General features: G+C 44.9%; 1 long non-coding RNA gene across 1 annotated transcript; it reads left to right on the top strand.

Moving 5' to 3' along the window:
• The first annotated feature begins 7580 nt into the window (after positions 1-7580).
• LOC112546882 (uncharacterized) lies at positions 7581-11495 on the top strand. The gene is made up of 3 exons (XR_003090605.3): positions 7581-7807; positions 9043-9099; positions 11260-11495. It is a non-coding gene; the product is annotated as an uncharacterized LOC112546882 (long non-coding RNA).
• Positions 11496-14860: the final 3365 nt, after the last annotated feature.

A 14860-nucleotide genomic window follows, 5' to 3' on the forward strand; every position in this document is an offset into this window, starting at 1 on the left:
ACTGGAGATGATGGCAAACCATCAAGCATCTCCCCAGACAACGGATAAAGAAGAGGCAGAGTTTGCTGATGGGAGACATAGGTGTCTAGACCGACATTGTAGTGTGTGATAGCGAGCTCATATTCATCTGGATTTTACAATGTTTATCTAAGGAGATTCCCAAACTTTGGGTTCTGCACATCTCAGGTTTTTTTGTTTGGTTAGTTTTTCAGACTCTTGTTTGCTTTTGCATTGCTTCTAGGGCTATGTCTACACTGCCCCTCTCTTGCGGAAAAACATGCAAATGAAGTTAAACATGGACTATCGCCACACCTCATTTGTATAATTAATGAGGCTCCATTTTTGCACAAAAGGCTTTTGCGCAAGAGCCGTTCTTCTGCATTTTTTTCCGGAAGAATGGCTCTTGCGTGGGGGAGGGGGGGAATGCGCAAAAATGGAACCTCATTAATTATGCAAATGAGGCATGGCAATATTCCATGCTTAGCCTCATTTGCATATGATTTTCCTCAAGAGAGGCAGGGTAGACATAGCCTAAAAGTCAACTAGTATTAAGGCGCTAAAAGAGATTTAGGGTTAAGTAGATTTTCAGTCTTCTAAAATAGGTTAGAATCTGTATGCACTGTCTCTAAATTATAATTAAAATAATTACATATAAATACACTATAATAAAATAAAGATCCTCTAGCAGCACAGACCATTTATTTGAAGAATTGTCTTTGGGAAATATTGTTACTAATACCTGATTTAAAACTTCATCTTTTCTCTCTCTTTTTCTGCTTCCCTGTATTCTCACCCTGAACAAAACTTCAGTAATACCCTATTTAAAATTCCCTGAGCAAGGGAATTTAGTTACCGGTTGCTTCCTATGTATTAGCTATAATAAGTTCAACAGTAAAATGACTGAATACAAAGCTGATTTTGTTACTTTAAATAGTAGCACTGAGAGTGCCAACATACTATAAAAAATGATTGCCTTTGTTTTAAAGGACAGCGTAGTTAATTTTCCTCTGAAAGGTGACTGTGAAAATGCCACCATGGAGGGCTGTTTTTATTGTTGCTCACTGACTCCCTATCACATTAACTTGGTTTGAAAGGGAAGATAAACCCTTTTATAGTGCAGGGGAATTTGTACTTTTGTCAGGAGACACTATTAAACCTCACCTGAACTAACCTTAAAGGGCAAGGTGATTATGCTTCAGCAGAGATATTTTTCATTGATCCTGTGAAAGTGTGACACATAGTCATACTGAAGTGTAATTACTATGCCCTTGAAGACTACTGCAAGAACTGAGTTCCTACTGCCAAAAAGTTCAAATTCTCCTGCACTATGCTAGAAACTGAATTGATCTGGAGTCATTGGGACACTGCAAGCAAGCAGCTTTCATAGAGTAATGTTTTGAAGCAGAAGCACACTGATTTCTCTGTGTTGGATATCAGGCTTCAGAACTTCCTTTCGCCACACTCTTACACAACTGCCAATCCCGAACTTCCTCACAACCTTCCAGATTAAAAAATATCATCTCCTCTGCTGTCACATCTGTTTTCATGACATTGCTTCAAAACAGGATCTCACACATCATGCCAGGGCACCTTTGAAAGTGAGTTCATTGATGCCTCTCTTGCTCACTTATCCCACAAACATCTCAAATGTTCAGGCTACACCTACTCAGCCACTAGTTGCTACTCTTTCAAATCCCTCCTGGAGACTCACTTCTGATATGATCCCCCCTCCCCCCAATGCTAGTATTCATTCTCATGTCTTTCCTTATTTTATATATATACCAACTAGCAGACTTAACCGGCATTGCCCAGGTTCTTCAGAGCAGGGGCGCTGGTGGTGTGGGGGGTACAGGATTCAGGGCAGGGCTTTGAGAATGTGAGGGCGGGGGGAGTGCAGGAGGATGGGGGCAGGGCATATAGTGCTGTGACCAAAGGTTGGAAGGGAAGGAAAGGGTTTGGGGTGGGGGACTGTTTACTCAATGTGCTGGCAGACAAGATAGAAGAGTCCCAGACCTATTGGTCATGCCCTTGGTGGTACCACCACCCCAGTGAACTCTGCAGGATAGCTCTCCCCAACAGGCTCATTGACCCCAGTGGCCACTTTCATATCATATCCCTCCAAACAGCAGCTCCTCCCTTTGCATGTTAGAGAAAACAGTCCTTTTTCCCAGGACTTCCAATTGTCCTGACAGAACCAAACCCTGACCCTGCTTTAAGTTAGGAGAAGAGGAAACTGCATACCAAATTTGCATACATATATATATATATATAAATAAAAATGGACTCCCCTCCCTCTGCTAGTGTCCTCTTATAAGCCTGTCTTATTGCACAGGTTGCACTTCTGAAAACCAGTACTCTCTGGTCTGGCAACGTCTGTGGTTCAGCAGGACCATAGATGCTCCTGGACCAGAAAGCCCTGAAGTCCAATGGCAGGAGGGCCAGCAGCCCAGCCAGAACCCAGGATATCAAGGTTGGAGGAGCCCCACAGCAGTGCCAGGCCCAGGGACTGGAGAACCCTGGCAGCCCATAGCAGTGCAGAGACAGAGGCTAGGGAACCCCAGGCACCCATGGCGTCATGGGTCTGGCAGCTGTAGAAGCCCCAGTTCCCATGGCAGTGTGGGGTCCAAGGCTGGAGAAGCCCAGCCGCCTCTGGCAGCCCACAGTAGCATGGAGCCAGAGAACCCTGACAGCCAGCAGCAGTGCGGGTTCAGGGGCTGGAGAAGCCCAGATGCCCACAGCAGTGCAGGGCTGGGGAAATCTGACTGCATGTGGCAACACAGGCCAGGGCTGAAGAGCCCCAGCTGCCAAGGCAGCCAGGGGCCGGGACCAGTGGCAGCAGAGCAGGGGCTAGGGGGCCAGAGGCAAGGGGCTGGCTGGCTCAGGGCTTGCAGCCAGGGACACCACTAGGCTCCGTATTCAGTAAAATACAGCTCCTGCGCTGTGCTGTAAAGCCTACACTTTAAGTAGACCAGATAGACAAAGAAGGAATTATCATTCCAAATAGGAAAGAATTAAGGGGCCTAATCCCACAAGCATTGAATTCAATTGCAAAACTTCCATTGACATAAATGGCACAGGGCCCAGACCTCAATGAATTGTCCAAAAGTCACACAGGAAGCCTTGACAGAGCTGAGGATAGAACTGTGATGCTGACAGGCCAGGTGTCAGTTCATGCCAAGATCTCCATGTCACCACGGGACACTGACAAATGCATAGCTGGAATCTGTCTGGTTCACTTGTGGGTAAATATTGATAGAGTAAATCTTAGCATTATAAGAAAGTGTAAAGCATTTGGATGGTTGTAGGTTGCAGCATGCATTAAACTTACTTGTAATAGACGTGCTCCATGGTGTAATGTAATATCTGAGCAGTTGTATTATAGGCCTCTGTAGCTGTATATAATAAAAGGACTAAAGACTCTTATTGCTCTGCTCCTAAAGATGACTCATGCAAGTGGACTTCTCCCATATGCTGAGTTTGCAGATCAGAGCACATGGCAGGAGAGGGATTAAAACCCCCAAACAAAAGGAACTAAGCAGCCCTATGATGTTGGATTAATGTGGGGTTAGCCATATGGGAGTGTTTCTAGCCATAAGCAAAAAATCCCAAGCTGCTTAGCCTGGGTTAGCCCTAAAGGTCAGGTAGAGCTTGCTGATTCTATTACCTTTGGAAAATAGAGACTGTAAATCATTCATCTGTCTGTTTTCTTGTTTTAACCTTGCAAACTCTCTAATTTCCTTTTCCTAGTTCACTATGGGATTGGTTACAAGTGTCGTTGGTGTAAAACATAAAGTACAATTGGCCTGGAGTAAGTGACTGATCTTTTGTGATCAGGCATAACATGAATAGTGTTGTGATTCTTGGTGTAAGGAGCCACCCAAGGCAGCATGCTGTAGTTGGTTGCACTGCACAGGTTTCCCAGCCAGGACAGCAAGTGAGCAGCCAGACAGGCACCAGACAGTGCGGGGCCCTGAAGATATGGGACCCAAGGCAACTGCATTGCTTGCCTTGCCCTAAGGCCAGGCCTGAGTGTGTGACGCATGTTAAAGCTGTTAAAGTGCCTGATAGGGTTGCCAGGTGTCCGGTTTTGATCCAGACAGTCCAATATTTGAGCTTTCTGTTCAGGAAACAAATTGAGCAAATATAAATGTCTGGTATTTTCTAACTAAGATGTAATGTCGATTGTGATGTAATGTCAAGTGTGTCCAGTATTTTTGTTGAAACCATCTGGCAACCCTAGTGCCTGAGACGTTTGCTGTTGTGCATTTGATTAGTAAAATCTAAGTTTAGGACTCAAGACTAGAGTTCCCTGTAAGTTGTGTGCTTGTGCAACCACTCAAGAGAGATTCAGATGCCACCCAGCTGTTTAGCAGAGCACCCACAGCTAGAGGTTTTTTTCTTTCTACTGGTGGTGCATATTCACACATGCCTCAGTGAACATAACAAATTATTACATACACGGATTAAAAAAAAACCGCACATGGATGGGAAAAGATTAGAGGGAACATTGCTCATGATTTGGGATTTATGTTGTGGTTTTTAATAGTCTGCTCTGATGTTGTTAATGATGCACTGGAGCCACCATTGGGAGCTCGACAGGAACACATCTCTTTCTGAGTGCCTTAATCAAAAGACCGTTCTCCCTGAGCCGACCTGTGTCTTTCCCAGGTTATCAGCTACAGAGGGCCTGATTTTCCTCTCACTACTACCAGCATAAATTCACTATTACCATCAAGGTATATCCCACAGGCATGCAGGCTACTTATAGACTTAGTACCTTCTGGATCGATCTCAATCTAAGGCCAGGTCTACACTGCAATGGTAAGTCGTGTCTTTTAAATTGGCAAATCAATAATATTATCCAGGTGTAATCTCAGTAATTCAAAGAGGAATTAATGAAGGGAAATCTTAGCGCTTATGTTATGCTGGAGGTCAAACAGATGATCACAGTGGTCCCTTTTGGCCTTACAATCTGAGGGTGTGTCTAGACTACATGGCTCTGTCGCCAGAGCCATGTAGATTAGTTTACTAGACATACCCAAATGAAGCCGTGATTTAAATAATCGCCGATCATTTAAATTAAAATGGCTGCCCTGCTGTGCTGATCAGCTGTTTGTCGGCTCAGCGCTGTAGTCTGGACACTCCGCGGTCGACATCAAAGGCATTTGTCGACCTCCTCGGTATGCCTCCTGGCATGAGGTGTACTGGGGAGGTCGACAAATGCCTTTGATGTCGACCGCAGAGCATCCAGACTACAGCGCTGAGCCAACAAACAGCTGATTGGCACAGCGCGGCAGCCATTTTAATTTAAATGAAGCAGCGATTATTTAAATCACGGCTTCATTTGGGTATGTCTAGTAAACTAATCTACATGGCTCTGGCGACAGAGCCATGTAGTCTAGACATACCCTGAGAGTTATTTACAGATTCTTTAACAAGTGGTAACTGCCAAATTATGATGTTCTTAAGGACAGAGAAAAAATCATTGTAACAGCAACAAGGCAGTTGCCTCCATGCACTTTTCAAGTAACAAACAGGGGAGCTGTTCAATTTAAAGAATCCAGTCTTGCTGTCATGATTCTGAGGATTGTGCATGTTTTTACAAGTTCAACAATAAATAGATTGATCCGTCATGTAACTCTACTTACATAATGTATTTATATAGCTACTGTATATGAATATATGTACACACCGACGCACACAGAGACTCATAAAACAGAGCTGGCTTCTGGTTACTCCATGCAGAGGCAGACGGGCAGAGACTCCACTCCTGCCACTCCCTTACCTGTTTGCATGTGGGATAGCCAGAATGCTGATGCTTGCATTCCCTGACTACACGAAGGAGAGGGGTGTGTATTAGCTTTGCCAGAGGCAAACCTTACCTCTCCTGCATACCAGCTGGCAGCTTCACACTGCCACCGGAGGGTACACCTGCAGCACCTCTGAAAAGAGCTAAAAGTTGCATCCAACCATTCTTCCCAGTATTCCCAAAGACATTCTACTTGCCTTAGCACTCCACAGGCAGAATGCTTCTGCCAGCTGCTGCATGCCTGTCATAGTTCCACAAGCCCTGCATCCCTGACAGTCCTCTGAACCACTGTCACCCACGTACCATTACTGGTGTGTCACAAAGAAACCTGGAAGAGAAATTTATGTCAGATGACAAAGGATATGTGCATTTAGTCAACAGAGAAATAATTAAGGAACTAGAAATCACACTACTCCTGGTGGAGTTCTCAGAGCTGTATAAATTCCTAGAGATATCACAGCTGATGCCACAATAACTATGCAGAAAGGAAGAAGACTCAAAATACAATTTGGCATCCCCAGTGCAGTTACGAATTACAGGGCAATGATCAATGAGTCCAAGAGCTTAACATGCTTGGACATGGAGTGGCCATATATAAAATAATGAGAACATCCACTGTTCATTAGACAGAAGCTTTTTAAAAGTTTGGAAGGATATAAATTGCCATTTTCCTGGCATAAAGAAGCCTGTGGAGATTAGGAAGAAAATTGCTTTATTGGCAGATTATCCTGGATATCACATGATCATCCATTATGAAGATCTTGCATCTTTCTTTGAGCCATTTGGAGCTGGCTAATGTTGGAGCAAGAAGGATGGTGAAGTAGATGAGCTCCTGCTTTGGTTCAGTGTGATCATTCCTGTTCCACATTTTTGGCCAAGGATGGAGACTTAGAAATTAGTTCCCTGATTCTGATTTCACGTACTAACATTTTGCAGACACAATTCTGCTGACTTTAATGGCAGTTATTACTGACTAACATGAGATCAGAATCAAGCCCAAGACGTGGTCCCCTGCATGAAATGAGTTTTATAATCTCAGGGCAGTTCCCAGTGAAAAAAGTCTTTATTTCACAAATACCACTTGGACACGCTCAGCATTCACTGGCAACTTTGAAGGCTGTGTCAACCAGGAGGCCAAGGGTTTAAATGATCATTTAATATCAGGCCCATACACAGGAATTTCTGTGGGGGGATGCTTTTTTTTGTAAATGTGGACCACACGGGTGCAAATGCACTCCTTCCTCCCCACTCCTCATCCCAATCTCCTAAGTAAGTGGGGGGTGGGCGGGGGGGCTGGCCGGGGAAGGTTTGAGAGGCACGCTGCCAGAGCCTCCCTCTCCCATGTTCCAGCCAGCCAGGGGAAAGCTGGGACTGATTTTCCCCCACCCGCCTCAGGAGCAAGGCCCAGCCCTGCCCCTGGTCTCACTCCTTGGGGCAGGAGGAGGGGGAATCAGTCCCAGCGTTCCTCCAGCTGGCTGGAGAATGAGGGAGGGAGGCTCGAGCAACACACCTCTCTTGCCTTCCCCCAGCCGGCTGGAGCCCACTTACATGTGGATTATGGGGAGGGGGGTCTTCACACACCCCTGCATATGGGCCTGAATATGAATTCCTCTCTCTCCCTGCAAGTGGTTAATCCAGGTCAGCGCTGAGGTACATTTGTTCAGTGTCAGGGGGAAATTATGTGTAATTCTGTGGATAAACAGAGGATTTCAGCCTCTTATCTGGCACCTGTCATTACCTTAAAGTCACATTTTTAGAGAACATGGCTGATGTAGGAAATCCAGCCAGGTCAGTATCAAATCCAAGTGTATTAATCTCTAAGCATTGTCTCTCGCAGTAGAAACAGTATACAAGACAACTATTTAATTGATTAAATGTATTTAAAGGCTCACTTATCTCTCATTGGTGTTAATGCAGGAGTGTCTCCATATCTGTGAATACAGTACCAGGACCTATGTTAGCTCAAATTGTTGGCTATAGAACATGATTTACCAGAAGGTAAAGTATGCCCTGCCTTCTACTTTCCCTCCAGCAAGAAATCCAACCTGGGATTAAATCTTCCCTCTCTGTCAAACTCTGATTCTGGGCTGGAAGCCAATGTTGGGTGTGGTATTAGTCAGATTTATATTTCCAAAGTATCATTCATATAAAGACCCTAGGGCACAGTTATAGATTTATATGAAACACAAATATCAAGAAGATGCCTAATAAACAGAAATAGAACCTTTACGTTTAGATCCAAATAACAAAAGCTAGGAGCAGCTCAATCCCCCTGTAACAAAACATGTCACATTTTCACATCAGATTTACTTTGGCTCTTATTTTATTTACTGTTCCTTCTGAGTTTCTTGACACTGAAACTTTGGATTAAGTTACATTTTCCAAAAAAAGTTTCATTTAAAAAATATAACCTGGGTTGACTGTCACATTCCAACACACTGGATGGGTGTAAAGGCAGGCCACTTCTTGAGAAGTACTAAGCACTTGCGATGCTCATTACGATAAATGGGAGGTCATAAACCTCAATCAAGAAAAACAGGTAAGCACGTGCTAGACTTAACACATGTGAGCAGTGCTATTGCCTTAGTGATGAGCTTCTTTTAGGATTAATCCATAGGTGATTAGACACTGCTGTCAACAGAGAACATTTTATACACTCAAGACTCCATTGAGTGAAAGAGAGAGAGAGAGAGAGAGAGATTAATTTCACAAAAACATTTCAAGAAATTTTCAGGGGGATACTACAGTGAATCTTGTTAGAGATCTGACTTGAACTAATTAATAGCAAGGAACCAACAGTACACTAGGACAAAAATCACAAAATAATCTGAGAAGCAACAGAGCCTTTCCATTATTTAGTCCTGATATACAAATTTAATTAATTAAGCCATGAACAGGCTATTGAGGCTGGTAGCATGTAGTCCTAAATTATCATGAGGTAATTGCATCAAAAGGGTGGAAAATTGAGGAAGTAAAATGACAAAAGGCAGCAGAGCTAAATTCAGAATTTTGTCGATTTTCAGAAGAGCCCTATTCCTGTTCAGTTAGCTCAGTATTAGTCAAATGTGTTAGAATAATTGGATTGGTTTGGCCAAACCATAGGCTATGTGCTGAAAAATTAAATACATGGGCTTTAAAATATCAGTATCAGAGGACCGAGATAGTAGAGTGCTAAGCCTCGTTAATCAGCAATCTGGCAACTTGATGATTGTGTTCTTCTATTTTACTTACAGAATTGCAAGCAATATGTGTGTTACTTCTTATGTTGGAATATGGAAGACAATTACACGGTATGTGTTATGGGTTTATTGGGTTGGGGGGACAGGTGCACATTTTATCAGTCATTTTTCTTTGTGTGCATGATTTTTTTGTTGTTGGGTTCTTTTGTTTTTGTTTTTGCAAGAATGGCAAAATGTTACAATGCTGTTGCTGGTTGTGTGTTTACACCATACCACTTTGTGGTATGTTGCCCCAGGGACTGAGGAAATTCAGTATCTCACAGAATCAAGGCCTTAGTGGAGCATTGAGTACGTATACTTGGGCTTCCCTCAAATTTCTTTTGCAATTGGCATTTATTGTCTGTACTATCAATACCTGAGCACTAGGGGTATGTCTACACAGCAACATTATTTCAAAATAACTAGCGTTCAAAATAATGTTGAAATACTGCAAGCTGGAAGACTTCTTACTCTGACTCCTATAACCCTCATTGTACGAGGAGTAAGGGAAGTCAGAGGAAGAGTGCTCTATTTCTGAATAAGTGCTGTGTAGATGCTCCCAATTTCTAAATAAGCTATTTCAAAATAAACTACACAACTGATGTAGCTACCCTCAATTTGTGTAGCTTATTTCAAGTTAAGCCCTGCTGTGTAGATGCTCCCTAATGAGCTGAATCTGCATAGAAAATAAGGATGAAATCATGGCCCCAGTGAAACAATAGTTAAGCTCCAATTGACTTCAAGAGTTAGGATTTCACTTTAATACTTCAGTTGGGTGTAAGGGCCTGTCTTCCTAGAACAGTCTGCAGTGGCCAGACCTTAGTAAGGACATATGGCATACTACAGGTTGCACCTCCCAAAACCGGCAATCTCTGGTCTGGCAACATCCATGGTCTGGCATGACCATGGATGTTCCAGGATCATAGAGCAGGGTAGCCTAGTGGCAGGAGGGCTCCAAAAGCAGGATGAGATAGTGGTTGTGTCTGGTAGCAACCCTGCAGGCTGCTGCGGAGCCATATCCCAAGCACTCCACAGTCCCTGGGAGCCCATGGCAGCGGGACCAGGACCAGAGAAAGCCAACACCAGCCCATGGCAGCAGAACAGGCGCCAGAGCTGGCAGCAGTCCCTGGCAGCACGGTACTGGAGCTGGAACCCATTGCAGCCCACAACAGTAGCCTCCATCCAGGACAGCAGCAGCAGGGCAGCTGGGGCTAATAGTGAGGAGGCCCCCCGGAACTGGCAACACTGAGTCGAGGGCTGAGACACTGTGGCAGGGAACCTTCCCTGGTCCATACTATGGAGGTCCCACCTGTATGACACTCCTCCTCACCTGCAATACCAACATAGCCACTCCTTTCCCACTCCCACTTCTGTGTGCACTTATCCCTGACATTCCTCCTTAACATTGTTTTCAAAGCCTCAAATCATTAGCAAAAAGACCAGTTGAACAATTCAGATGTTTACATACCTAAAGCACACAATCATATGATTATAACCCTTGTTCTATTTCACCACATTTATTTACAACCCTTATTTGTTTCCACGTCTAATATCCATCTGTATACTCCTGGGACAGGAAAGACATTTCTCTACATGTACCTGTGAAGCACCCAACAGGCACTCACTCAGACAATAATAAATAAAGGAGAAAATTCTACTGCTGAAGAAAACTACCACAAATGATAACTGGGACTTTTCAGTGATCTAGTTTTTGCATGTGTTCAATTTAAAAAAGAATCAAAACATTCTATCTACTTTTTCTTGAAATAGTCTAAGAAAACTATCATTTTGACCAACAAGGTCTATGGGTAACAGAAAGTTATTTTGGTTTAATTTATTTTTCATCTGTGGAAATCCATGTATAGAGATGGAAATGCATAACCGAATCCAAAGCAAGACGGGAAACTGAGCCTCTAGAAGACATCACAAATGAGAGGAGGAGCAGACTAGAATAATGATTCCCTTGGCAATAAATGGACTGCATTGTGATAAACCGGTTCTATAGCAATCCAGAAGAGGTTTAGGCAAACAAATACAGAATGTCAGATTGTCTGGATGAGGTCAAGTCAATAATCTCAAAAACAAATAACAGATACAATTTCAGGAGTATAATCTGCATATACATATATTCCTGGTCAACCAGTGTATCCCAGAAAGTATTAATACTTGTATAAATTCAAACATCTGAGAGACAAAGGGTTTTTCAATACTTATTTTATTTGTCACCAATAGGAATTTTCATGGAACATCTGAAGTGTGGATTGGCATACTCATTAAAGCTATATCATGGATTTAAAATGGCACCATGGAATAATTATTATTTGACTATACAGAACACAGTGCTTCACCCCAAAAGAGCAGATCAGAGTAACTGGGAGCAGAAAGTGGTACCATCTCCCTGTTTCTAGATGACTTAAAGATTTTTCACAACTTTTTATTGCAACTAGCATTATACTTTACAATAATAAAAAAATACCTACCATAGTTGCTATCTCATCCCATTTTATTTACTTTTTTTAAGATATACAACTTTGTGAGCCCTGTATAAGACCAACTCACATCCCTCTTCTGTTATTAACAAGCAAGTGAACCCTAACACAAAGTAAAGTCCAGCCCACATCTTCTCCTTGTTCTTGGTTATTCTTAGTGTTCTTACACCCTAGTTCAGGCCTGCCCAGATCACCCCATATATATTCTCAACCTCAGATCTAATGTCCTTCCATCAGGCCAGCCCATCTTCAAAGCCCTTCATTTCTGTTTTCATAACCCTTCAACTAAAGATCCTTTCAAACTTGATTTTGCTGGTAGTTGTTATGGAATAAGGCCAGGTTTTTTTCCCCATCTGTAGGAGAAAGTATTAATCCCTTCCTGTTTCATTCCAGTGAAAGAGTTGTCCCATTTCTTGCTAGGTTTATTTTTAAATAATACTGTCTTGAGTTTTGGTGTGTCAAATTAGGCAAAACTTAAAACCCCCTCTTATCTCTCTGATTTGCTTTGAATGTGAGCGGAGTAGTAATTAAGCTGCAAATAACCTAGTAGAGGACTTATAAAAGCCAGATTCTCTCACCAGCTATTTTAGATGAAAGGGGGAAAAAGAGATGACACTTTATTCAACTTCATGTTCCAGAGAAGAAGCCATGGGTGGAGGAATTGGAAGGATCCTTGGTTTCCTTAATGGTTTCCTTAAAGGTGTCTTCCTTGATCCCAAAGAATGTTGAAGAGTGATTTGAAAATGTATATAAGTGTTTCTAGATCTGTATATTCGCTGTGCTAGCTAAAAAAAGACTGATTTGCATTGACCCTTAAAAAGTCTGTGTGTCTGCTTTCACAGTTACATGACTGTGAAACAGTAACCGTAAACTTAGAGTATCCACAAGGTTAGTGATGATCTGTGGAAGAGTGTACTTACACTGCTAGCGAGTTGACACTGGTGCAGGGGCCTATGACAGTTGCCTTTCAACCACCATTTCTGTGGAGTAACTCAGCACTCGTGTCCAGGAAATGTAGCAGGGAAGCCAAGAGGAGACACGGTGCTGCTCTCTACTCAGAGTAAGGGAAGTTCAAGAACACAATTGGTTTGGTGCTCAAGGCCCAAATACAAATATCCCAGTGAATTTTCAGGTAGGGGGAGCTCTACCAGGGTTTTGGGTAACTACTTAGGCCAGATAAATGCCTTTCAACTGGCAGGTACAGCAGAGTGCATACTTTAAAACTCATCGCTCTAGTTAAAATGTCTCTCATGAATCACACACCCCAAAGCAAATCCCAAAACCCCAAATGTTTTACAGATCCTTCCCTTATGATCAGTCATAAAACAATAGGGAGGCATTTGGACAAAGTACTGGCAGCACTTTGCTTGAAATACAAAAGGGTTTAGGGTTTAGAGACTAGGGTTACCAGGTAGCTTCCGAAAAAATACCAGACACATTTGATGGGGGGAGGAAGGGACCAGCCAGGAGGGTGGCCAGAAGGGGGGGAGGGGCGGCTGGCAGGAAGCAGAGCTGGTCGGGGGAGGAGGTTGGGGGCAGCAGGACTGGCCAGGGGAGATCGGAGTGGGCTGTCGGGGGAACGGGGCTGGCCGGGGGAGATCGGGAGGAGGAGAACCAGCCGGCAGGAAGCAGGGCTGGCCAGGAGGCGGTCTGGGAGAACAGGGTTGGCTGGGGGAAAGAAGCGGGTGACAGAGAATCAGCCAGCAGGGAGCGGGACTGACCCGGGCACATGCAGATCCCAGGGCGCTGCCCATCCCACGCACGGTCCCGGCAAAGCATGAGCGAGTCCGACTATGGCTCCACAATGGGCTTGAACAGCGCTCAGGAGCACGGATACAGTTTCTCCTCCTCCCCAAGGCATCACTCCTATGTCAGACACAACCAGAGGCTCCCAGCACCAATCATGCCCTGCCTCCCAGCCACTCCCCCACGCCCACCAGGTTTCCATCGGGTGCCCAACCAGAAGACCAAAAAATACCGGACACTGCACATGTCCGGTATTTTCTGAATTTTTTTACCGGACAGAGGGCCTAATAACCGGACTGTCTAGTTAAATACCAGACACCTGGCAACCTTATTAGAGACTATTTTATATATCCTTAGAGATAGGTCTAACTGAAAAATTGAGATACAGGCAGTCCCCGGGTTACGTACAAGATAGGGACTGTAGGTTTGTTCTTAAGTTGAATCTGTATGTAAGTCGGAACTGGCGTCCAGATTCTGCCGCTGCTGAAACTGATCAGTTTCAACAGTGGGGGTATGTCTACACTACCCTCCTAGTTCGAACTAGGAGGGTAATGTATGCATACCGCACTTGCTAATGAAGCCCGGGATTTGAATTTCCCGGGCTTCATTAGCATAAGCGGGGAGCCGCCATTTTTAAATCCCCGCTGCTTCGAACCCCGTGTAGCGCGGTTACACGGGGCTCGAACTAGGTAGTTCGGACTAGGGTGCCTATTCCGAACTACCGGTACACCTCGTTTCACGAGGAGTATCGGTAGTTCGGAATAGGACCCTAGTCCGAACTACCTAGTTCGAGCCCCGTGTAGCCGCGCTACACGGGGTTCGAAGCAGCGGGGATTTAAAAATGGCGGCTCCCCGCTTATGCTAATGAAGCCCGGGAAATTCAAATCCCGGGCTTCATTAGCAAGTGCGGTATGCATACATTACCCCGCTAGTTCGAACTAGCGGGGTAGTGTAGACATACCCTGGTTGAATCTGGATGCCAGTTCCGACTGACTTACAGATTCAACTTAAGAACCCCAGGCATCCCCAAGTCAGCTGCTGCTGAAACTGATCAGCGGCTGATTCCAGGAAGCCCGGGGCAGGGGCTTCCTGTAGTCAGCCACTGGTCATTTTCAGCAGTTGCTGACTTGGGGACACCTGGGGCAGAGCAACTGGGGTGCTGCTGGGTTGGTCCAGTGGCGCCCAGAGCGGCGCTACAGGACCAACCGGCAGTGCCCCAGCTGCTGTACCACAGGCGTCCGGAGCAAACCGCGGAGCACGGGGGCAGCGGGACAGCCCAGACGCGCCGTGGCTATCCCACTGCCCTCGGGCTCTGTGGCTTTGCTCTGCTTTGCTCCCCGTCCCCCTGGTCTGCAGACCAGGGGGACGGGGAGCAAAGCGGCGGAACACGCGGGCAGCGGGACAGCCCAGACGCGCCGTGGCTATCCTGCTGCCCTCGGGCTCTGCAGCTTTGCTCTGCTCTGCTCCCCGTCCCCCTGGTCTGCAGACCAGGGGGACGGGGAGCAAAGCAGAGCAAAGCCACGGAGCACGTGGAGCATGCCACGTGGAGCAAAGCCACGGAGCACACCATGTGGAGCAAAGCCACGGAGCAGAGCGGA

The sequence above is a fragment of the Pelodiscus sinensis genome, chromosome 4 (genome assembly GCF_052426305.1).
Source record: "Pelodiscus sinensis isolate ZL-2025 chromosome 4, ASM5242630v1, whole genome shotgun sequence".
Lineage (NCBI taxonomy): Eukaryota > Metazoa > Chordata > Testudines > Trionychidae > Pelodiscus > Pelodiscus sinensis.